The sequence below is a fragment of the Phalangium opilio genome, unplaced genomic scaffold (genome assembly GCF_054372755.1).
Source record: "Phalangium opilio isolate 3A_F unplaced genomic scaffold, DU_Popi_V2 ptg001170l_1, whole genome shotgun sequence".
NCBI lineage: Eukaryota > Metazoa > Arthropoda > Arachnida > Opiliones > Phalangiidae > Phalangium > Phalangium opilio.
In genome coordinates, this window is record NW_028324255.1 from 9,216,921 (window position 1) to 9,235,411 (window position 18,491).

Sequence of the window (18,491 nt, forward strand, 5' to 3'; positions counted from 1 at the left end):
TTAAACTTAAGATCATTTAATTTCCAGTAAAATTATTGAAATTCTTATCCCAATTATTGCGGGAGTTCACCTGGCTTGAGCCCGGATAGCTCAGTCGGTAGAGCGTTATGCTTTTAACCTAACGGTCCAGGGTTCGAGTCCCTGTTCGGGCGACTGTGTTTTTGAAGAGTCATCAATAATTTATACTTCAGATCATTTAATTTCCAGTAAAATTATTGAAATTCTAATCCCAATTATTAAGGGAGTTCATTTCGTTTCAGCTCGGATAGCTCAGTCGGTAGAGAGTTAGGCTTCAAACCACGGTCCAGGGTTCGACTCCTTGTTCGGGCGACTGTGTTTTTGAAGAATCATCAATAATTTAAACTTCAGATCATTTAATTTCCAGTAAAATTATTGAAATTCTAATCCCAATTATTACGGGAGTTCATTTCGTTTTAGCCCGGATAGCTCAGTCGGTAGAGCGTTAGGCTTTTAACCAAACGGTCCAGGGTTCGAGTCCCTGTTCGGGCGACTCTGTTTTTAAAGAATCGTCAATAATTTAAACTTCAGATCATTTCACTTTCAATAAATTTATGTAAATTCTAATTCCAATTATTACGTGAGTTCACCTCGCTTGAGCCCGGATAACTCAGTCGGTAGAGCGTTAGGCTTTTAACTTAACGGTCCAGGGTTAGAGTACCTGTTCGGGCCATAATGTTTTTGAAGAATCATCAATAATTTAAACTTCAGATCATTTCACTTTCAATAAATTTATGTAAATTCTAATTCCAATTATTACGGGATTTAACTTCGTTTGAGACAGGATAGCTCAGTCGGTAGAGCGTTAGGCTTTTAACCTAACGGTCCAGGGTTCGAGTCCCTGTTCGGGCGGCTCTGTTTTTGAAGAATCATCAAAAATTTAAACTTAAGATCATTTAATTTCCAGTAAAATTATTGAAATTCTTATCCCAATTATTACGGGAGTTCACCTGGCTTGAGCCCGGATAGCTCAGTCGGTAGAGCGTTAGGCTTTTAACATAACGGTCCAGGGTTCGAGTCCCTGTTCGGGCGACTGTGTTTTTGAAGAGTCATCAATAATTTAAACTTCAGATCATTTAATTTCCAGTAAAATTATTGAAATTCTAATCCCAATTATTAAGGGAGTTCATTTCGTTTCAGCTCGGATAGCTCAGTCGGTAGAGCGTTAGGCTTCAAACCACGGTCCAGGGTTCGACTCCTTGTTCGGGCGACTGTGTTTTTGAAGAATCATCAATAATTTAAACTTCAGATCATTTAATTTCCAGTAAAATTATTGAAATTCTAATCCCAATTATTACGGGAGTTCATTTCGTTTCAGCCCGGATAGCTCAGTCGGTAGAGCGTTAGGCTTTTAACCTAACGGCCCAGGGTTCGAGTCCCTGTTCGGGCGACTCTGTTTTTAAAGAATCGTCAATAATTTAAACTTCAGATCATTTCACTTTCAATAAATTTATGTAAACTCTAATTCCAATTATTACGGGATTTAACTTCGTTTGAGACAGGATAGCTCAGTCGGTAGAGCGTTAGGCTTTTAACCTAACGGTCCAGGGTTGGAGTACCTGTTCGGGCCATTCTGTTTTTGAAGAATCATCAATAATTTAAACTTCAGATCATTTAATTTCCAGTAAAATTATTGAAATTCTTATTCCAATTATTACGGGAGTTCACCTCGCTTGAGCCCGGGTAGCTCAGTCGGTAAAGCGTTACGCTTTTAACCTAACGGTCCAGGGTTCGAGTCCCTGTTCGGGCGACTGTGTTTTTAAAGAATCATCAATAATTTAAACTTCAGATCATTTAATTTCCAGTAAAATTATTGAAATTCTAATCCCAATTATTACGGGAGTTCATTTCGTTTAAGCCCGGATAGCTCAGTCGGTAGAGCGTTAGGCTTTTAACCTAACGGTCCAGGGTTCGAGTCCCTGTTCGGGCGACTCTGTTTTTAAAGAATCGTCAATAATTTAAACTTCAGATCATTTCACTTTCAATAAATTTATGTAAATTCTAATTCCAATTATTACGTGAGTTCACCTCGCTTGAGCCCGGATAGCTCAGTCGGTAGAGAGTTAGGCTTTTAACCTAACGGTCCAGGGTTCGAGTACCTGTTCGGGCCATTCTGTTTTTGAAGAATCATCAATAATTTAAACTTCAGATCATTTCACTTTCAATAAATTTATGTAAATTCTAATTCCAATTATTACGGGATTTAACTTCGTTTGAGACAGGATAGCTCAGTCGGTAGAGCGTTAGGCTTTTAACCTAACGGTCCAGGGTTGGAGTACCTGTTCGGGCCATTCTGTTTTTGAAGAATCATCAATAATTTAAACTTCAGATCATTTAATTTCCAGTAAAATTATTGAAATTCTTATCCCAATTATTACGGGAGTTCACCTGGCTTGAGCCCGGATAGCTCAGTCGGTAGAGCGTTAGGCTTTTAACATAACGGTCCAGGGTTCGAGTCCCTGTTCGGGCGACTGTGTTTTTGAAGAGTCATCAATAATTTAAACTTCAGATCATTTAATTTCCAGTAAAATTATTGAAATTCTAATCCCAATTATTACGGGAGTTCATTTCGTTTCAACCCGGATAGCTCAGTCGGTAGAGCGTTAAGCTTTTAACCTAACGGTCCAGGGTTCGAGTCCCTGTTCGGGCCATTCTGTTTTTGAAGAATCATCAATAATTTAAACATCAGATCATTTAATTTCCAGTAAAATTATTGAAATTCTTATTCCAATTATTACGGGAGTTCACCTCGCTTGAGCCCGGATAGCTCAGTCGGTAGAGCGTTAGGCTTTTAACCTAACGGGCCAGGGTTCGAGTCCCTGTTCGGGCGAATGTGTTTTTGAAGAATCATCAATAATTTAAACTTCAGATCATTTAATTTCCAGTAAAATTATTGAAATTCTAATCCCAATTATTAAGGGAGTTCATTTCGTTTCAGCCCGGATAGCTCAGTCGGTAGAGCGTTAGGCTTCAAACCACGGTCCAGGGTTCGACTCCTTGTTCGGGCGACTGTGTTTTTGAAGAATCATAAATAATTTAAACTTCAGATCATTTAATTTCCAGTAAAATTATTGAAATTCTAATCCCAATTATTACGGGAGTTCATTTCGTTTCAACCCGGATAGCTCAGTCGGTAGAGCGTTAAGCTTTTAACCTAACGGTCCAGGGTTCGAGTCCCTGTTCGGGCGACTCTGTTTTTAAAGAATCGTCAATAATTTAAACTTCAGATCATTTCACTTTCAATAAATTTATGTAAATTCTAATTCCAATTATTACGTGAGTTCACCTCGCTTGAGCCCGGATAACTCAGTCGGTAGAGCGTTAGGCTTTTAACTTAACGGTCCAGGGTTAGAGTACCTGTTCGGGCCATAATGTTTTTGAAGAATCATCAATAATTTAAACTTCAGATCATTTCACTTTCAATAAATTTATGTAAATTCTAATTCCAATTTTTACGGGATTTAACTTCGTTTGAGACAGGATAGCTCAGTCGGTAGAGCGTTAGGCTTTTAACCTAACGGTCCAGGGTTCGGGTCCCTGTTCGGGCGACTCTGTTTTTGAAGAATCATCAAAAATTTAAACTTAAGATCATTTAATTTCCAGTAAAATTATTGAAATTCTTATCCCAATTATTACGGGAGTTCACCTGGCTTGAGCCCGGATAGCTCAGTTGGTAGAGCGTTAGGCTTTTAACATAACGGTCCAGGGTTCGAGTCCCTGTTCGGGCGACTGTGTTTTTGAAGAGTCATCAATAATTTAAACTTCAGATCATTTAATTTCCAGTAAAATTATTGAAATTCTAATCCCAATTATTACGGGAGTTCATTTCGTTTCAACCCGGATAGCTCAGTCGGTAGAGCGTTAAGCTTTTAACCTAACGGTCCAGGGGTCGAGTCCCTGTTCGGGCGACTCTGTTTTTAAAGAATCGTCAATAATTTAAACTTCAGATCATTTCACTTTCAATAAATTTATGTAAATTCTAATTCCAATTATTACGTGAGTTCACCTCGCTTGAGCCCGGATAGCTCAGTCGGTAGAGAGTTAGGCTTTTAACCTAACGGTCCAGGGTTCGAGTACCTGTTCGGGCCATTCTGTTTTTGAAGAATCATCAATAATTTAAACTTCAGATCATTTCACTTTCAATAAATTTATGTAAATTCTAATTCCAATTATTACGGGATTTAACTTCGTTTGAGACAGGATAGCTCAGTCGGTAGAGCGTTAGGCTTTTAACCTAACGGTCCAGGGTTGGAGTACCTGTTCGGGCCATTCTGTTTTTGAAGAATCATCAATAATTTAAACTTCAGATCATTTAATTTCCAGTAAAATTATTGAAATTCTTATCCCAATTATTACGGGAGTTCACCTGGCTTGAGCCCGGATAGCTCAGTCGGTAGAGCGTTAGGCTTTTAACATAACGGTCCAGGGTTCGAGTCCCTGTTCGGGCGACTGTGTTTTTGAAGAGTCATCAATAATTTAAACTTCAGATCATTTAATTTCCAGTAAAATTATTGAAATTCTAATCCCAATTATTACGGGAGTTCATTTCGTTTCAACCCGGATAGCTCAGTCGGTAGAGCGTTAAGCTTTTAACCTAACGGTCCAGGGTTCGAGTCCCTGTTCGGGCCATTCTGTTTTTGAAGAATCATCAATAATTTAAACATCAGATCATTTAATTTCCAGTAAAATTATTGAAATTCTTATTCCAATTATTACGGGAGTTCACCTCGCTTGAGCCCGGATAGCTCAGTCGGTAGAGCGTTAGGCTTTTAACCTAACGGGCCAGGGTTCGAGTCCCTGTTCGGGCGAATGTGTTTTTGAAGAATCATCAATAATTTAAACTTCAGATCATTTAATTTCCAGTAAAATTATTGAAATTCTAATCCCAATTATTAAGGGAGTTCATTTCGTTTCAGCCCGGATAGCTCAGTCGGTAGAGCGTTAGGCTTCAAACCACGGTCCAGGGTTCGACTCCTTGTTCGGGCGACTGTGTTTTTGAAGAATCATAAATAATTTAAACTTCAGATCATTTAATTTCCAGTAAAATTATTGAAATTCTAATCCCAATTATTACGGGAGTTCATTTCGTTTCAACCCGGATAGCTCAGTCGGTAGAGCGTTAAGCTTTTAACCTAACGGTCCAGGGTTCGAGTCCCTGTTCGGGCGACTCTGTTTTTAAAGAATCGTCAATAATTTAAACTTCAGATCATTTCACTTTCAATAAATTTATGTAAATTCTAATTCCAATTATTACGTGAGTTCACCTCGCTTGAGCCCGGATAGCTCAGTCGGTAGAGCGTTAGGCTTTTAACCTAACGGTCCAGGGTTCGAGTCCCTGTTCGGGCGACTCTGTTTTTGAAAAATCATCAAAAATTTAAACTTAAGATCATTTAATTTCCAGTAAAATTATTGAAATTCTTATCCCAATTATTACGGGAGTTCACCTGGCTTGAGCCCGGATAGCTCAGTCGGTAGAGCGTTAGGCTTTTAACCTAACGGTCCAGGGTTCGAGTCCCTGTTCGGGCGACTGTGTTTTTGAAGAGTCATCAATAATTTAAACTTCAGATCATTTAATTTCCAGTAAAATTATTGAAATTCTAATCCCAAATATTAATCGAGTTCATTTCGTTTCAGCTCGGATAGCTCAGTCGGTAGAGCGTTAGGCTTTTAACCTAACGGTCCAAGGTTCGAGTCCCTGTTCGGGCGACTGTGTTTTTGAAGAATCATCAATAATTTAAACTTCAGATCATTTAATTTCCAGTAAAATTATTGAAATTCTAATCCCAATTATTAAGGGAGTTCATTTCGTTTCAGCTCGGATAGCTCAGTCGGTAGAGCGTTAGGCTTCAAACCACGGTCCAGGGTTCGACTCCTTGTTCGGGCGACTGTGTTTTTGAAGAATCATCAATAATTTAAACTTCAGATCATTTAATTTCCAGTAAAATTATTGAAATTCTAATCCCAATTATTACGGGAGTTCATTTCGTTTCGACCCGGATAGCTCAGTCGGTAGAGCGTTAAGCTTTTAACCTAACGGTCCAGGGTTCGAGTCCCTGTTCGGGCGACTCTGTTTTTAAAGAATCGTCAATAATTTAAACTTCAGATCATTACACTTTCAATAAATTTATGTAAATTCTAATTCCAATTATTACGTGAGTTCACCTCGCTTGAGCCCGGATAGCTCAGTCGGTAGAGCGTTAGGCTTTTAACCTAACGGTCCAGGGTTCGAGTACCTGTTCGGGCCATTCTGTTTTTGAAGAATCATCAATAATTTAAACTTCAGATCATTTAATTTCCAGTAAAATTATTGAAATTCTTATCCCAATTATTACGGGAGTTCACCTGGCTTGAGCCCGGATAGCTCAGTCGGTAGAGCGTTAGGCTTTTAACATAACGGTCCAGGGTTCGAGTCCCTGTTCGGGCGACTGTGTTTTTGAAGAGTCATCAATAATTTAAACTTCAGATCATTTAATATCCAGTAAAATTATTGAAATTCTAATCCCAATTATTACGGGAGTTCATTTCGTTTCAACCCGGATAGCTCAGTCGGTAGAGCGTTAAGCTTTTAACCTAACGGTCCAGGGTTCGAGTCCCTGTTCGGGCGACTCTGTTTTTAAAGAATCGTCAATAATTTAAACTTCAGATCATTTCACTTTCAATAAATTTATGTAAATTCTAATTCCAATTATTACGTGAGTTCACCTCGCTTGAGCCCGGATAGCTCAGTCGGTAGAGCGTTAGGCTTTTAACCTAACGGTCCAGGGTTCGAGTACCTGTTCGGGCCATTCTGTTTTTGAAGAATCATCAATAATTTAAACTTCAGATCATTTAATTTCCAGTAAAATTATTGAAATTCTTATCCCAATTATTACGGGAGTTCACCTGGCTTGAGCCCGGATAGCTCAGTCGGTAGAGCGTTAGGCTTTTAACATAACGGTCCAGGGTTCGAGTCCCTGTTCGGGCGACTGTGTTTTTGAAGAGTCATCAATAATTTAAACTTCAGATCATTTAATTTAAAGTAAAATTATTGAAATTCTAATCCCAATTATTACGGGAGTTCATTTCGTTTCAACCCGGATAGCTCAGTCGGTAGAGCGTTAAGCTTTTAACCTAACGGTCCAGGGTTCGAGTCCCTGTTCGGGCGACTCTGTTTTTAAAGAATGGTCAATAATTTAAACTTCAGATCATTTCACTTTCAATAAATTTATGTAAATTCTAATTCCAATTATTACGTGAGTTCACCTCGCTTGAGCCCGGATAGCTCAGTCGGTAGAGCGTTAGGCTTTTAACCTAACGGTCCAGGGTTCGAGTACCTGTTCGGGTCATTCTGTTTTTGAAGAATCATCAATAATTTAAACTTCAGATCATTTAATTTCCAGTAAAATTATTGAAATTCTTATCCCAATTATTACGGGAGTTCACCTGGCTTGAGCCCGGATAGCTCAGTCGGTAGAGCGTTAGGCTTTTAACATAACGGTCCAGGGTTCGAGTCCCTGTTCGGGCGACTGTGTTTTTGAAGAGTCATCAATAATTTAAACTTCAGATCATTTAATTTCCAGTAAAATTATTGAAATTCTAATCCCAATTATTACGGGAGTTCATTTCGTTTCAACCCGGATAGCTCAGTCGGTAGAGCGTTAAGCTTTTAACCTAACGGTCCAGGGTTCGAGTCCCTGTTCGGGCGACTCTGTTTTTAAAGAATGGTCAATAATTTAAACTTCAGATCATTTCACTTTCAATAAATTTATGTAAATTCTAATTCCAATTATTACGTGAGTTCACCTCGCTTGAGCCCGGATAGCTCAGTCGGTAGAGCGTTAGGCTTTTAACCTAACGGTCCAGGGTTCGAGTACCTGTTCGGGCCATTCTGTTTTTGAAGAATCATCAATAATTTAAACTTCAGATCATTTAATTTCCAGTAAAATTATTGAAATTCTTATTCCAATTATTACGGGAGTTCACCTCGCTTGAGCCCGGATAGCTCAGTCGGTAGAGCGTTAGGCTTTTAACCTAACGGTCCAGGGTTCGAGTCCCTGTTCGGGCGAATGTGTTTTTGAAGAATCATCAATAATTTAAACTTCAGATCATTTAATTTCCAGTAAAATTATTGAAATTCTAATCCCAATTATTAAGGGAGTTCATTTCGTTTCAGCCCGGATAGCTCAGTCGGTAGAGCGTTAGGCTTCAAACCACGGTCCAGGGTTCGACTCCTTGTTCGGGCGACTGTGTTTTTGAAGAATCATAAATAATTTAAACTTCAGATCATTTAATTTCCAGTAAAATTATTGAAATTCTAATCCCAATTATTACGGGAGTTCATTTCGTTTCAACCCGGATAGCTCAGTCGGTAGAGCGTTAAGCTTTTAACCTAACGGTCCAGGGTTCGAGTCCCTGTTCGGGCGACTCTGTTTTTAAAGAATCGTCAATAATTTAAACTTCAGATCATTACACTTTCAATAAATTTATGTAAATTCTAATTCCAATTATTACGTGAGTTCACCTCGCTTGAGCCCGGATAGCTCAGTCGGTAGAGCGTTAGGCTTTTAACCTAACGGTCCAGGGTTCGAGTACCTGTTCGGGCCATTCTGTTTTTGAAGAATCATCAATAATTTAAACTTCAGATCATTTAATTTCCAGTAAAATTATTGAAATTCTTATTCCAATTATTACGGGATTTAACTTCGTTTGAGACAGGATAGCTCAGTCGGTAGAGCGTTAGGCTTTTAACCTAACGGTCCAGGGTTCGAGTCCCTGTTCGGGCGACTCTGTTTTTGAAAAATCATCAAAAATTTAAACTTAAGATCATTTAATTTCCAGTAAAATTATTGAAATTCTTATCCCAATTATTACGGGAGTTCACCTTGCTTGAGGCCGGATAGCTCAGTCGGTAGAGCGTTAGGCTTTTAACCTAACGGTCCAGGGTTCGAGTCCCTGTTCGGGCGACTGTGTTTTTGAAGAGTCATCAATAATTTAAACTTCAGATCATTTAATTTCCAGTAAAATTATTGAAATTCTAATCCCAATTATTAAGGGAGTTCATTTCGTTTCAGCTCGGATAGCTCAGTCGGTAGAGCGTTAGGCTTTTAACCTAACGGTCCAAGGTTCGAGTCCCTGTTCGGGCGACTATGTTTTTGAAGAATCATCAATAATTTAAACTTCAGATCATTTAATTTCCAGTAAAATTATTGAAATTCTAATCCCAATTATTACGGGAGTTCATTTCGTTTTAGCCCGGATAGCTCAGTCGGTAGAGCGTTAGGCTTTTAACCTAACGGTCCAGGGTTCGAGTCCCTGTTCGGGCGAATGTGTTTTTGAAGAATCATCAATAATTTAAACTTCAGATCATTTAATTTCCAGTAAAATTATTGAAATTCTAATCCCAATTATTAAGGGAGTTCATTTCGTTTCAGCCCGGATAGCTCAGTCGGTAGAGCGTTAGGCTTCAAACCACGGTCCAGGGTTCGACTCCTTGTTCGGGCGACTGTGTTTTTGAAGAATCATCAATAATTTAAACATCAGATCATTTAATTTCCAGTAAAATTATTGAAATTCTAATCCCAATTATTACGGGAGTTCATTTCGTTTCAACCCGGATAGCTCAGTCGGTAGAGCGTTAAGCTTTTAACCTAACGGTCCAGGGTTCGAGTCCCTGTTCGGGCGACTCTGTTTTTAAAGAATCGTCAATAATTTAAAATTCAGATCATTACACTTTCAATAAATTTATGTAAATTCTAATTCCAATTATTACGTGAGTTCACCTCGCTTGAGCCCGGATAGCTCAGTCGGTAGAGCGTTAGGCTTTTAACCTAACGGTCCAGGGTTCGAGTACCTGTTCGGGCCATTCTGTTTTTGAAGAATCATCAATAATTTAAACTTCAGATCATTTAATTTCCAGTAAAATTATTGAAATTCTTATTCCAATTATTACGGGATTTAACTTCGTTTGAGACAGGATAGCTCAGTCGGTAGAGCGTTAGGCTTTTAACCTAACGGTCCAGGGTTCGAGTCCCTGTTCGGGCGACTATGTTTTTGAAGAATCATCAATAATTTAAACTTCAGATCATTTAATTTCCAGTAAAATTATTGAAATTCTAATCCCAATTATTACGGGAGTTCATTTCGTTTTAGCCCGGATAGCTCAGTCGGTAGAGCGTTAGGCTTTTAACCTAACGGTCCAGGGTTCGAGTCCCTGTTCGGGCGAATGTGTTTTTGAAGAATCATCAATAATTTAAACTTCAGATCATTTAATTTCCAGTAAAATTATTGAAATTCTAATCCCAATTATTAAGGGAGTTCATTTCGTTTCAGCCCGGATAGCTCAGTCGGTAGAGCGTTAGGCTTCAAACCACGGTCCAGGGTTCGACTCCTTGTTCGGGCGACTGTGTTTTTGAAGAATCATCAATAATTTAAACTTCAGATCATTTAATTTCCAGTAAAATTATTGAAATTCTAATCCCAATTATTACGGGAGTTCATTTCGTTTCAACCCGGATAGCTCAGTCGGTAGAGCGTTAAGCTTTTAACCTAACGGTCCAGGGTTCGAGTCCCTGTTCGGGCGACTCTGTTTTTAAAGAATCGTCAATAATTTAAAATTCAGATCATTACACTTTCAATAAATTTATGTAAATTCTAATTCCAATTATTACGTGAGTTCACCTCGCTTGAGCCCGGATAGCTCAGTCGGTAGAGCGTTAGGCTTTTAACCTAACGGTCCAGGGTTCGAGTACCTGTTCGGGCCATTCTGTTTTTGAAGAATCATCAATAATTTAAACTTCAGATCATTTAATTTCCAGTAAAATTATTGAAATTCTTATTCCAATTATTACGGGATTTAACTTCGTTTGAGACAGGATAGCTCAGTCGGTAGAGCGTTAGGCTTTTAACCTAACGGTCCAGGGTTCAAGTCCCTGTTCGGGCGACTCTGTTTTTGAAAAATCATCAAAAATTTAAACTTAAGATCATTTAATTTCCAGTAAAATTATTGAAATTCTTATCCCAATTATTACGGGAGTTCACCTGGCTTGAGGCCGGATAGCTCAGTCGGTAGAGCGTTAGGCTTTTAACCTAACGGTCCAGGGTTCGAGTCCCTGTTCGGGCGACTGTGTTTTTGAAGAGTCAACAATAATTTAAACTTCAGATCATTTAATTTCCAGTAAAATTATTGAAATTCTAATCCCAATTATTAAGGGAGTTCATTTCGTTTCAGCTCGGATAGCTCAGTCGGTAGAGCGTACAGGCTTTTAACCTAACGGTCCAAGGTTCGAGTCCCTGTTCGGGCGACTATGTTTTTGAAGAATCATCAATAATTTAAACTTCAGATCATTTAATTTCCAGTAAAATTATTGAAATTCTAATCCCAATTATTACGGGAGTTCATTTCGTTTTAGCCCGGATAGCTCAGTCGGTAGAGCGTTAGGCTTTTAACCTAACGGTCCAGGGTTCGAGTCCCTGTTCGGGCGACTCTGTTTTTAAAGAATCGTCAATAATTTAAACTTCAGATCATTACACTTTCAATAAATTTATGTAAATTCTAATTCCAATTATTACGTGAGTTCACCTCGCTTGAGCCCGGATAGCTCAGTCGGTAGAGCGTTAGGCTTTTAACCTAACGGTCCAGGGTTCGAGTCCCTGTTCGGGCGACTCTGTTTTTGAAGAATCATCAAAAATTTTAACTTAAGATCATTTAATTTCCAGTAAAATTATTGAAATTCTTATCCCATTTATTACGGGAGTTCACCTGGCTTGAGCCCGGATAGCTCAGTCGGTAGAGCGTTAGGCTTTTAACCTAACGGTCCAGGGTTCGAGTCCCTGTTCGGGCGACTGTGTTTTTGAAGAGTCATCAATAATTTAAACTTCAGATCATTTAATTTCCAGTAAAATTATTGAAATTCTAATCCCAATTATTACGGGAGTTCATTTCGTTTTAGCCCGGATAGCTCAGTCGGTAGAGCGTTAGGCTTTTAACCTAACGGTCCAGGTTTCGAGTCCCTGTTCGGGCGACTCTGTTTTTAAAGAATCGTCAATAATTTAAACTTCAGATCATTTCACTTTGAATAAATTTATGTAAATTCTAATTCCAATTATTACGTGAGTTCACCTCGCTTGAGCCCGGATAACTCAGTCGGTAGAGCGTTAGGCTTTTAACTTAACGGTCCAGGGTTAGAGTACCTGTTCGGGCCATAATGTTTTTGAAGAATCATCAATAATTTAAACTTCAGATCATTTCACTTTCAATAAATTTATGTAAATTCTAATTCCAATTATTACGGGATTTAACTTCGTTTGAGACAGGATAGCTCAGTCGGTAGAGCGTTAGGCTTTTAACCTAACGGTCCAGGGTTCGACTCCTTGTTCGGGCGACTGTGTTTTTGAAGAATCATCAATAATTTAAACTTCAGATCATTCAATTTCCAGTAAAATTATTGAAATTCTAATCCCAATTATTACGGGAGTTCATTTCGTTTTAGCCCGGATAGCTCAGTCGGTAGAGCGTTAGGCTTTTAACCTAACGGTCCAGGGTTCGAGTCCCTGTTCGGGCGACTCTGTTTTTAAAGAATCGTCAATAATTTAAACTTCAGATCATTTCACTTTGAATAAATTTATGTAAATTCTAATTCCAATTATTACGTGAGTTCACCTCGCTTGAGCCCGGATAACTCAGTCGGTAGAGCGTTAGGCTTTTAACTTAACGGTCCAGGGTTAGAGTACCTGTTCGGGCCATAATGTTTTTGAAGAATCATCAATAATTTAAACTTCAGATCATTTCACTTTCAATAAATTTATGTAAATTCTAATTCCAATTATTACGGGGTTTAACTTCGTTTGAGACAGGATAGCTCAGTCGGTAGAGCGTTAGGCTTTTAAACTAACGGTCCAGGGTTCGAGTCCCTGTTCGGGCGACTCTGTTTTTGAAGAATCATCAAAAATTTAAACTTAAGATCATTTAATTTCCAGTAAAATTATTGAAATTCTTATCCCAATTATTACGGGAGTTCAACTGGCTTGAGCCCGGATAGCTCAGTCGGTAGAGCGTTAGGCTTTTAACATAACGGTCCAGGGTTCGAGTCCCTGTTCGGGCGACTGTGTTTTTGAAGAGTCATCAATAATTTAAACTTCAGATCATTTAATTTCCAGTAAAATTATTGAAATTCTAATCCCAATTATTAAGGGAGTTCATTTCGTTTCAGCTCGGATAGCTCAGTCGGTAGAGCGTTAGGCATTTAACCAAACGGTCCAGGGTTCGAGTCCCTGTTCGGGAGACTCTGTTTTTAAAGAATCGTCAATAATTTAAACTTCAGATCATTTCACTTTCAATAAATTTATGTAAATTCTAATTCCAATTATTACGTGAGTTCACCTCGCTTGAGCCCGGATAGCTCAGTCGGTAGAGCGTTAGGCTTTTAACCTAACGGTCTAGGGTTCGAGTACCTGTTCGGGCCATTCTGTTTTTGAAGAATCATCAATAATTTAAACTTCAGATCATTTAATTTCCAGTAAAATTATTGAAATTCTTATTCCAATTATTACGGGAGTTCACCTCGCTTGAGCCCGGATAGCTCAGTCGGTAGAGCGTTAGGCTTTTAACCTAACGGTCCAGGGTTCGAGTCCCTGTTCGGGCGAATGTGTTTTTGAAGAATCATCAATAATTTAAACTTCAGATCATTTAATTTCCAGTAAAATTATTGAAATTCTAATCCCAATTATTACGGGAGTTCATTTCGTTTTAGCCCGGATAGCTCAGTCGGTAGAGCGTTAGGCTTTTAACCTAACGGTCCAGGGTTCGAGTCCCTGTTCGGGCGACTCTGTTTTTAAAGAATCGTCAATAATTTGAACTTCAGATCATTTCACTTTCAATAAATTTATGTAAATTCTAATTCCAATTATTACGTGAGTTCACCTCGCTTGAGCCCGGATAGCTCAGTCGGTAGAGCGTTAGGCTTTTAACTTAACGGTCCAGGGTTAGAGTACCTGTTCGGGCCATAATGTTTTTGAAGAATCATCAATAATTTAAACTTCAGATCATTTCACTTTCAATAAATTTATGTAAATTCTAATTCCAATTATTACGGGATTTAACTTCGTTTGAGACAGGATAGCTCAGTCGGTGGAGCGTTAGGCTTTTAACCTAACGGTCCAGGGTTCGAGTCCCTGTTCGGGCGACTCTGTTTTTGAAAAATCATCAAAAATTTAAACTTAAGATCATTTAATTTCCAGTAAAATTATTGAAATTCTTATCCCTATTATTACGGGAGTTCACCTGGCTTGAGCCCGGATAGCTCCGTCGGTAGAGCGTTAGGCTTTTAACCTAACGGTCCAGGGTTCGAGTCCCTGTTCGGGCGACTGTGTTTTTGAAGAGTCATCAATAATTTAAACTTCAGATCATTTAATTTCCAGTAAAATTATTGAAATTCTAATCCCAATTATTAAGGGAGTTCATTTCGTTTCGGCTCGGATAGCTCAGTCGGTAGAGCGTTAGGCTTTTAACCTAACGGTCCAAGGTTCGAGTCCCTGTTCGGGCGACTGTGTTTTTAAAGAATCATCAATAATTTAAACTTCAGATCATTTAATTTCCAGTAAAATTATTGAAATTCTAATCCCAATTATTACGGGAGTTCATTTCGTTTTAGCCCGGATAGCTCAGTCGGTAGAGCGTTAGGCTTTTAACCTAACGGTCCAGGGTTCGAGTCCCTGTTCGGGCGACTCTGTTTTTAAAGAATCGTCCATAATTTAAACTTCAGATCATTTCACTTTCAATAAATTTATGTAAATTCTAATTCCAATTATTACGTGAGTTCACCTCGCTTGAGCCCGGATAGCTCAGTCGGTAGAGCGTTAGGCTTTTAACCTAACGGTCCAGGGTTCGAGTACCTGTTCGGGCCATTCTGTTTTTGAAGAATCATCAATAATTTAAACTTCAGATCATTTCACTTTCAATAAATTTATGTAAATTCTAATTCCAATTATTACGGGATTTAACTTCGTTTGAGACAGGATAGCTCAGTCGGTAGAGCGTTAGGCTTTTAACCTAACGGTCCAGGGTTCGAGTCCCTGTTCGGGCGACTGTGTTTTTGAAGAATCATCAATAATTTAAACTTCAGATCATTTAATTTCCAGTAAAATTATTGAAATTCTAATCCCAATTATTACGGGAGTTCATTTCGTTTCAGCTCGGATAGCTCAGTCGGCAGAGCGTTAGGCTTCAAACCACGGTCCAGGGTTCGACTCCTTGTTCGGGCGACTGTGTTTTTGAAGAATCATCAATAATTTAAACTTCAGATCATTTAATTTCCAGTAAAATTATTGAAATTCTAATCCCAATTATTACGGGAGTTCAATTCGTTTCAGCCCGGATAGCTCAGTCGGTAGAGCGTTAGGCTTTTAACCTAACGGTCCAGGGTTCGAGTCCCTGTTCGGGCGACTCTGTTTTTAAAGAATCGTCAATAATTTAAACTTCAGATCATTTCACTTTCAATAAATTTATGTAAATTCTAATTCCAATTATTACGTGAGTTCACCACGCTTGAGCCCGGATAGCTCAGTCGGTAGAGCGTTAGGCTTTTAACCTAACGGTCCAGGGTTCGACTCCTTGTTCAGGCGACTGGGTTTTTGAAGAATCATCAATAATTTAAACTTCAGATCATTTAATTTCCAGTAAAATTATTGAAATTCTAATCCCATTTATTACGGGAGTTCATTTCGTTTCAGCCCGGATAGCTCAGTCGGTAGAGCGTTAGGCTTTTAACCTAACGGTCCAGGGTTCGAGTCCCTGTTCGGGCGACTCTGTTTTTAAAGAATCGTCCATAATTTAAACTTCAGATCATTTCACTTTCAATAAATTTATGTAAATTCTAATTCCAATTATTACGTGAGTTCACCTCGCTCGAGCCCGGATAGCTCAGTCGGTAGAGCGTTAGGCTTTTAACCTAACGGTCCAGGGTTCGAGTACCTGTTCGGGCCATTCTGTTTTTGAAGAATCATCAATAATTTAAACTTCAGATTTTTTCACTTTCAATAAATTTATGTAAATTCTAATTCCAATTATTACGGGATTTAACTTCGTTTGAGACAGGATAGCTCAGTCGGTAGAGCGTTAGGCTTTTAACCTAACGGTCCAGGGTTCGAGTCCCTGTTCGGGCGACTGTGTTTTTGAAGAATCATCAATAATTTAAACTTCAGATCATTTAATTTCCAGTAAAATTATTGAAATTCTAATCCCAATTATTACGGGAGTTCATTTAGTTTCAGCTCGGATAGCTCAGTCGGCAGAGCGTTAGGCTTCAAACCACGGTCCAGGGTTCGACTCCTTGTTCGGGCGACTGTGTTTTTGAAGAATCATCAATAATTTAAACTTCAGATCATTTAATTTCCAGTAAAATTATTGAAATTCTAATCCCAATTATTACGGGAGTTCATTTCGTTTCAGCCCGGATAGCTCAGTCGGTAGAGCGTTAGGCTTTTAACCTAACGGTCCAGGGTTAGAGTACCTGTTCGGGCCATTCTGTTTTTGAAGAATCATCAATAATTTAAACTTCAGATCATTTCACTTTCAATAAATTTATGTAAACTCTAATTCCAATTATTACGGGATTTAACTTCGTTTGAGACAGGATAGCTCAGTCGGTAGAGCGTTAGGCTTTTAACCTAACGGTCCAGGTTTCGAGTACCTGTTCGGGCCATTCTGTTTTTGAAGAATCATCAATAATTTAAACTTCAGATCATTTAATTTTCAGTAAAATTATTGAAATTCTTATTCCAATTATTACGGGAGTTCACCTCGCTTGAGCCCGGATAGCTCAGTCGGTAGAGCGTTAGGCTTTTAACCTAACGGTCCAGGGTTCTAGTCCCTGTTCGGGCGACTGTGTTTTTGAAGAATCATCAATAATTTAAACTTCAGATCATTTAATTTAAAGTAAAATTATTGAAATTCTAATCCCAATTATTACGGGAGTTCATTTCGTTTCAGCTCGGATAGCTCAGTCGGTAGAGCGTTAAGGCCCGTTCGCAAAGGCGCTTTTAGCGCATGCTGATTGCTGAGAGAGTAGGCGGAGTTCGCTCTCGGCGTCTTCCATGACTGTTCTCAAAAGAGCTTAGGCGGGCTTCATACGGGCGTACGCTGGTAGCAGCGGCTGATTGTCGGAGTCAGCCTCGATCTATCGCTGCTAGATATATAGCTGATCAGCGTTATTTTTTGTCGTCTGCTAAAATTTACAGAAGCGAACTTTTCGTGCTTATGCGAGTGACATGTCTCTAAAATAAAAAATAAGCCGAAAAGGCTTTAAAAGCTGTACAGATAGCGAAATATATTGATAATTTTGGTTTAGCTCTTTTTCCTTTTCAACAATAAAAGCAAAACTTAAAATCGATTTCTATCTTCTCACAATTCTGATTTAAATCTTATATTTTTGGTCATGCCCTATATTATCCTATAATTTCATGAAAGAATCTAAAATATCCGATATTTTTGACTATGTCGAAGTTTTCCTATGATGTAGCATCAAATTTATCAATATTTAACTCTTTTACGCGATCACATTTGACTAGACACCGAAATTGCGGAGCTTTCTTTGCTTGCTCAGATTTAAATTATATTTTATTTAGGTTCCTCTTATCAAAGTATAGTATTTTTTCTTATGAGATTTTTCTACATGATTTAGGCCTAAATAAAGCTATATAAAATCATTTTTATTCCAATATTTGCCTATAAAAACACAGTTTTTCTCCTATAAAATTCTATTTGTCATGAAAGGAATTTGAAGTTTTAACTGGGCTCCCTGTGTCCGTCCTCTATATTTTTGACGCCAGTGATTAGATTCAGAAATCAGTGCGACCAAACCAGCGTTTCTGTGAACGAATTCGCTGAAACTGAAGCTGATGGCGTAAAGCAGACGCTTATCGAGTAAATTGCAAGCTGGAACTGCACTCTGTTCTATCAGCAATCAGCTTGCGCTAAAAGCGCCTTTGCGAACGGGCCTTTGGGATTCAAACCACGGTCCATGGTTCGACTCCTTGTTCAGGCGACTGTGTTTTTGAAGAATCATCAATAATTTAAACTTCAGATCGTTTAATTTCCAGTAAAATTTTTGAAATTCTAATCCCATTTATTACGGGAGTTCATTTCGTTTCAGCCCGGATAGCTCAGTCGGTAGAGCGTTAAGCTTTTAACCTAACGGTCCAGGGTTCGAGTCCCTGTTCGGGCGACTCTGTTTTTAAAGAATCGTCAATAATTTAAACTTCAGATCATTTCACTTTCAATAAATTTATGTAAATTCTAATTCCAATTATTACGTGAGTTCACCTCGCTTGAGCCCGGATAGCTCAGTCGGTAGAGCGTTAGGCTTTTAACCTAACGGTCCAGGGTTCGAGTACCTGTTCGGGCCATTCTGTTTTTGAAGAATCATCAATAATTTAAACTTCAGATCATTTAATTTCGAGAAAAATTATTGAAATTCTTATTCCAATTATTACGGGAGTTC

General features: G+C 38.6%; 57 non-coding genes across 57 annotated transcripts; all 57 read left to right on the top strand.

The window, feature by feature from the left end:
- Positions 1–79: 79 nt before the first annotated feature.
- Positions 80–152, top strand: TRNAK-UUU (transfer RNA lysine (anticodon UUU)). The gene has a single exon. It is a non-coding gene; the product is annotated as a tRNA-Lys (tRNA).
- Positions 153–437: 285 nt separating this feature from the next.
- On the top strand, positions 438–510 carry TRNAK-UUU (transfer RNA lysine (anticodon UUU)). The gene has a single exon. It is a non-coding gene; the product is annotated as a tRNA-Lys (tRNA).
- A 467-nt stretch (positions 511–977) lies between these two features.
- TRNAK-UUU (transfer RNA lysine (anticodon UUU)) lies at positions 978–1,050 on the top strand. Its single transcript has one exon. It is a non-coding gene; the product is annotated as a tRNA-Lys (tRNA).
- Positions 1,051–1,335: 285 nt separating this feature from the next.
- TRNAK-UUU (transfer RNA lysine (anticodon UUU)) lies at positions 1,336–1,408 on the top strand. The gene has a single exon. It is a non-coding gene; the product is annotated as a tRNA-Lys (tRNA).
- A 467-nt stretch (positions 1,409–1,875) lies between these two features.
- Positions 1,876–1,948, top strand: TRNAK-UUU (transfer RNA lysine (anticodon UUU)). The gene has a single exon. It is a non-coding gene; the product is annotated as a tRNA-Lys (tRNA).
- A 467-nt stretch (positions 1,949–2,415) lies between these two features.
- Positions 2,416–2,488, top strand: TRNAK-UUU (transfer RNA lysine (anticodon UUU)). The gene has a single exon. It is a non-coding gene; the product is annotated as a tRNA-Lys (tRNA).
- Positions 2,489–2,775: 287 nt separating this feature from the next.
- Positions 2,776–2,848, top strand: TRNAK-UUU (transfer RNA lysine (anticodon UUU)). Its single transcript has one exon. It is a non-coding gene; the product is annotated as a tRNA-Lys (tRNA).
- Positions 2,849–3,133: 285 nt separating this feature from the next.
- On the top strand, positions 3,134–3,206 carry TRNAK-UUU (transfer RNA lysine (anticodon UUU)). Its single transcript has one exon. It is a non-coding gene; the product is annotated as a tRNA-Lys (tRNA).
- A 467-nt stretch (positions 3,207–3,673) lies between these two features.
- On the top strand, positions 3,674–3,746 carry TRNAK-UUU (transfer RNA lysine (anticodon UUU)). Its single transcript has one exon. It is a non-coding gene; the product is annotated as a tRNA-Lys (tRNA).
- Positions 3,747–4,393: 647 nt separating this feature from the next.
- Positions 4,394–4,466, top strand: TRNAK-UUU (transfer RNA lysine (anticodon UUU)). The gene has a single exon. It is a non-coding gene; the product is annotated as a tRNA-Lys (tRNA).
- A 107-nt stretch (positions 4,467–4,573) lies between these two features.
- On the top strand, positions 4,574–4,646 carry TRNAK-UUU (transfer RNA lysine (anticodon UUU)). Its single transcript has one exon. It is a non-coding gene; the product is annotated as a tRNA-Lys (tRNA).
- A 107-nt stretch (positions 4,647–4,753) lies between these two features.
- TRNAK-UUU (transfer RNA lysine (anticodon UUU)) lies at positions 4,754–4,826 on the top strand. The gene has a single exon. It is a non-coding gene; the product is annotated as a tRNA-Lys (tRNA).
- Positions 4,827–5,111: 285 nt separating this feature from the next.
- TRNAK-UUU (transfer RNA lysine (anticodon UUU)) lies at positions 5,112–5,184 on the top strand. The gene has a single exon. It is a non-coding gene; the product is annotated as a tRNA-Lys (tRNA).
- A 107-nt stretch (positions 5,185–5,291) lies between these two features.
- TRNAK-UUU (transfer RNA lysine (anticodon UUU)) lies at positions 5,292–5,364 on the top strand. The gene has a single exon. It is a non-coding gene; the product is annotated as a tRNA-Lys (tRNA).
- Positions 5,365–5,471: 107 nt separating this feature from the next.
- On the top strand, positions 5,472–5,544 carry TRNAK-UUU (transfer RNA lysine (anticodon UUU)). The gene has a single exon. It is a non-coding gene; the product is annotated as a tRNA-Lys (tRNA).
- A 107-nt stretch (positions 5,545–5,651) lies between these two features.
- On the top strand, positions 5,652–5,724 carry TRNAK-UUU (transfer RNA lysine (anticodon UUU)). The gene has a single exon. It is a non-coding gene; the product is annotated as a tRNA-Lys (tRNA).
- A 285-nt stretch (positions 5,725–6,009) lies between these two features.
- TRNAK-UUU (transfer RNA lysine (anticodon UUU)) lies at positions 6,010–6,082 on the top strand. Its single transcript has one exon. It is a non-coding gene; the product is annotated as a tRNA-Lys (tRNA).
- A 107-nt stretch (positions 6,083–6,189) lies between these two features.
- On the top strand, positions 6,190–6,262 carry TRNAK-UUU (transfer RNA lysine (anticodon UUU)). Its single transcript has one exon. It is a non-coding gene; the product is annotated as a tRNA-Lys (tRNA).
- Positions 6,263–6,369: 107 nt separating this feature from the next.
- Positions 6,370–6,442, top strand: TRNAK-UUU (transfer RNA lysine (anticodon UUU)). The gene has a single exon. It is a non-coding gene; the product is annotated as a tRNA-Lys (tRNA).
- A 107-nt stretch (positions 6,443–6,549) lies between these two features.
- Positions 6,550–6,622, top strand: TRNAK-UUU (transfer RNA lysine (anticodon UUU)). Its single transcript has one exon. It is a non-coding gene; the product is annotated as a tRNA-Lys (tRNA).
- A 107-nt stretch (positions 6,623–6,729) lies between these two features.
- TRNAK-UUU (transfer RNA lysine (anticodon UUU)) lies at positions 6,730–6,802 on the top strand. The gene has a single exon. It is a non-coding gene; the product is annotated as a tRNA-Lys (tRNA).
- A 107-nt stretch (positions 6,803–6,909) lies between these two features.
- On the top strand, positions 6,910–6,982 carry TRNAK-UUU (transfer RNA lysine (anticodon UUU)). Its single transcript has one exon. It is a non-coding gene; the product is annotated as a tRNA-Lys (tRNA).
- A 107-nt stretch (positions 6,983–7,089) lies between these two features.
- On the top strand, positions 7,090–7,162 carry TRNAK-UUU (transfer RNA lysine (anticodon UUU)). Its single transcript has one exon. It is a non-coding gene; the product is annotated as a tRNA-Lys (tRNA).
- A 287-nt stretch (positions 7,163–7,449) lies between these two features.
- On the top strand, positions 7,450–7,522 carry TRNAK-UUU (transfer RNA lysine (anticodon UUU)). Its single transcript has one exon. It is a non-coding gene; the product is annotated as a tRNA-Lys (tRNA).
- Positions 7,523–7,629: 107 nt separating this feature from the next.
- On the top strand, positions 7,630–7,702 carry TRNAK-UUU (transfer RNA lysine (anticodon UUU)). Its single transcript has one exon. It is a non-coding gene; the product is annotated as a tRNA-Lys (tRNA).
- Positions 7,703–7,809: 107 nt separating this feature from the next.
- On the top strand, positions 7,810–7,882 carry TRNAK-UUU (transfer RNA lysine (anticodon UUU)). Its single transcript has one exon. It is a non-coding gene; the product is annotated as a tRNA-Lys (tRNA).
- Positions 7,883–7,989: 107 nt separating this feature from the next.
- TRNAK-UUU (transfer RNA lysine (anticodon UUU)) lies at positions 7,990–8,062 on the top strand. Its single transcript has one exon. It is a non-coding gene; the product is annotated as a tRNA-Lys (tRNA).
- Positions 8,063–8,347: 285 nt separating this feature from the next.
- TRNAK-UUU (transfer RNA lysine (anticodon UUU)) lies at positions 8,348–8,420 on the top strand. Its single transcript has one exon. It is a non-coding gene; the product is annotated as a tRNA-Lys (tRNA).
- A 107-nt stretch (positions 8,421–8,527) lies between these two features.
- On the top strand, positions 8,528–8,600 carry TRNAK-UUU (transfer RNA lysine (anticodon UUU)). The gene has a single exon. It is a non-coding gene; the product is annotated as a tRNA-Lys (tRNA).
- Positions 8,601–8,887: 287 nt separating this feature from the next.
- On the top strand, positions 8,888–8,960 carry TRNAK-UUU (transfer RNA lysine (anticodon UUU)). Its single transcript has one exon. It is a non-coding gene; the product is annotated as a tRNA-Lys (tRNA).
- A 107-nt stretch (positions 8,961–9,067) lies between these two features.
- TRNAK-UUU (transfer RNA lysine (anticodon UUU)) lies at positions 9,068–9,140 on the top strand. The gene has a single exon. It is a non-coding gene; the product is annotated as a tRNA-Lys (tRNA).
- Positions 9,141–9,247: 107 nt separating this feature from the next.
- TRNAK-UUU (transfer RNA lysine (anticodon UUU)) lies at positions 9,248–9,320 on the top strand. The gene has a single exon. It is a non-coding gene; the product is annotated as a tRNA-Lys (tRNA).
- A 285-nt stretch (positions 9,321–9,605) lies between these two features.
- TRNAK-UUU (transfer RNA lysine (anticodon UUU)) lies at positions 9,606–9,678 on the top strand. The gene has a single exon. It is a non-coding gene; the product is annotated as a tRNA-Lys (tRNA).
- Positions 9,679–9,785: 107 nt separating this feature from the next.
- On the top strand, positions 9,786–9,858 carry TRNAK-UUU (transfer RNA lysine (anticodon UUU)). Its single transcript has one exon. It is a non-coding gene; the product is annotated as a tRNA-Lys (tRNA).
- Positions 9,859–10,145: 287 nt separating this feature from the next.
- On the top strand, positions 10,146–10,218 carry TRNAK-UUU (transfer RNA lysine (anticodon UUU)). Its single transcript has one exon. It is a non-coding gene; the product is annotated as a tRNA-Lys (tRNA).
- A 285-nt stretch (positions 10,219–10,503) lies between these two features.
- TRNAK-UUU (transfer RNA lysine (anticodon UUU)) lies at positions 10,504–10,576 on the top strand. The gene has a single exon. It is a non-coding gene; the product is annotated as a tRNA-Lys (tRNA).
- Positions 10,577–10,683: 107 nt separating this feature from the next.
- TRNAK-UUU (transfer RNA lysine (anticodon UUU)) lies at positions 10,684–10,756 on the top strand. Its single transcript has one exon. It is a non-coding gene; the product is annotated as a tRNA-Lys (tRNA).
- Positions 10,757–11,043: 287 nt separating this feature from the next.
- TRNAK-UUU (transfer RNA lysine (anticodon UUU)) lies at positions 11,044–11,116 on the top strand. The gene has a single exon. It is a non-coding gene; the product is annotated as a tRNA-Lys (tRNA).
- Positions 11,117–11,404: 288 nt separating this feature from the next.
- On the top strand, positions 11,405–11,477 carry TRNAK-UUU (transfer RNA lysine (anticodon UUU)). Its single transcript has one exon. It is a non-coding gene; the product is annotated as a tRNA-Lys (tRNA).
- A 107-nt stretch (positions 11,478–11,584) lies between these two features.
- On the top strand, positions 11,585–11,657 carry TRNAK-UUU (transfer RNA lysine (anticodon UUU)). Its single transcript has one exon. It is a non-coding gene; the product is annotated as a tRNA-Lys (tRNA).
- A 107-nt stretch (positions 11,658–11,764) lies between these two features.
- On the top strand, positions 11,765–11,837 carry TRNAK-UUU (transfer RNA lysine (anticodon UUU)). Its single transcript has one exon. It is a non-coding gene; the product is annotated as a tRNA-Lys (tRNA).
- Positions 11,838–11,944: 107 nt separating this feature from the next.
- Positions 11,945–12,017, top strand: TRNAK-UUU (transfer RNA lysine (anticodon UUU)). Its single transcript has one exon. It is a non-coding gene; the product is annotated as a tRNA-Lys (tRNA).
- Positions 12,018–12,484: 467 nt separating this feature from the next.
- On the top strand, positions 12,485–12,557 carry TRNAK-UUU (transfer RNA lysine (anticodon UUU)). Its single transcript has one exon. It is a non-coding gene; the product is annotated as a tRNA-Lys (tRNA).
- A 467-nt stretch (positions 12,558–13,024) lies between these two features.
- Positions 13,025–13,097, top strand: TRNAK-UUU (transfer RNA lysine (anticodon UUU)). Its single transcript has one exon. It is a non-coding gene; the product is annotated as a tRNA-Lys (tRNA).
- Positions 13,098–13,564: 467 nt separating this feature from the next.
- Positions 13,565–13,637, top strand: TRNAK-UUU (transfer RNA lysine (anticodon UUU)). The gene has a single exon. It is a non-coding gene; the product is annotated as a tRNA-Lys (tRNA).
- A 107-nt stretch (positions 13,638–13,744) lies between these two features.
- On the top strand, positions 13,745–13,817 carry TRNAK-UUU (transfer RNA lysine (anticodon UUU)). Its single transcript has one exon. It is a non-coding gene; the product is annotated as a tRNA-Lys (tRNA).
- Positions 13,818–14,284: 467 nt separating this feature from the next.
- On the top strand, positions 14,285–14,357 carry TRNAK-UUU (transfer RNA lysine (anticodon UUU)). The gene has a single exon. It is a non-coding gene; the product is annotated as a tRNA-Lys (tRNA).
- A 107-nt stretch (positions 14,358–14,464) lies between these two features.
- TRNAK-UUU (transfer RNA lysine (anticodon UUU)) lies at positions 14,465–14,537 on the top strand. The gene has a single exon. It is a non-coding gene; the product is annotated as a tRNA-Lys (tRNA).
- A 107-nt stretch (positions 14,538–14,644) lies between these two features.
- TRNAK-UUU (transfer RNA lysine (anticodon UUU)) lies at positions 14,645–14,717 on the top strand. Its single transcript has one exon. It is a non-coding gene; the product is annotated as a tRNA-Lys (tRNA).
- A 107-nt stretch (positions 14,718–14,824) lies between these two features.
- On the top strand, positions 14,825–14,897 carry TRNAK-UUU (transfer RNA lysine (anticodon UUU)). The gene has a single exon. It is a non-coding gene; the product is annotated as a tRNA-Lys (tRNA).
- A 465-nt stretch (positions 14,898–15,362) lies between these two features.
- Positions 15,363–15,435, top strand: TRNAK-UUU (transfer RNA lysine (anticodon UUU)). The gene has a single exon. It is a non-coding gene; the product is annotated as a tRNA-Lys (tRNA).
- Positions 15,436–15,542: 107 nt separating this feature from the next.
- Positions 15,543–15,615, top strand: TRNAK-UUU (transfer RNA lysine (anticodon UUU)). Its single transcript has one exon. It is a non-coding gene; the product is annotated as a tRNA-Lys (tRNA).
- Positions 15,616–15,722: 107 nt separating this feature from the next.
- Positions 15,723–15,795, top strand: TRNAK-UUU (transfer RNA lysine (anticodon UUU)). The gene has a single exon. It is a non-coding gene; the product is annotated as a tRNA-Lys (tRNA).
- Positions 15,796–15,902: 107 nt separating this feature from the next.
- On the top strand, positions 15,903–15,975 carry TRNAK-UUU (transfer RNA lysine (anticodon UUU)). Its single transcript has one exon. It is a non-coding gene; the product is annotated as a tRNA-Lys (tRNA).
- Positions 15,976–16,800: 825 nt separating this feature from the next.
- Positions 16,801–16,873, top strand: TRNAK-UUU (transfer RNA lysine (anticodon UUU)). The gene has a single exon. It is a non-coding gene; the product is annotated as a tRNA-Lys (tRNA).
- A 1,269-nt stretch (positions 16,874–18,142) lies between these two features.
- TRNAK-UUU (transfer RNA lysine (anticodon UUU)) lies at positions 18,143–18,215 on the top strand. The gene has a single exon. It is a non-coding gene; the product is annotated as a tRNA-Lys (tRNA).
- A 107-nt stretch (positions 18,216–18,322) lies between these two features.
- Positions 18,323–18,395, top strand: TRNAK-UUU (transfer RNA lysine (anticodon UUU)). Its single transcript has one exon. It is a non-coding gene; the product is annotated as a tRNA-Lys (tRNA).
- Positions 18,396–18,491: the final 96 nt, after the last annotated feature.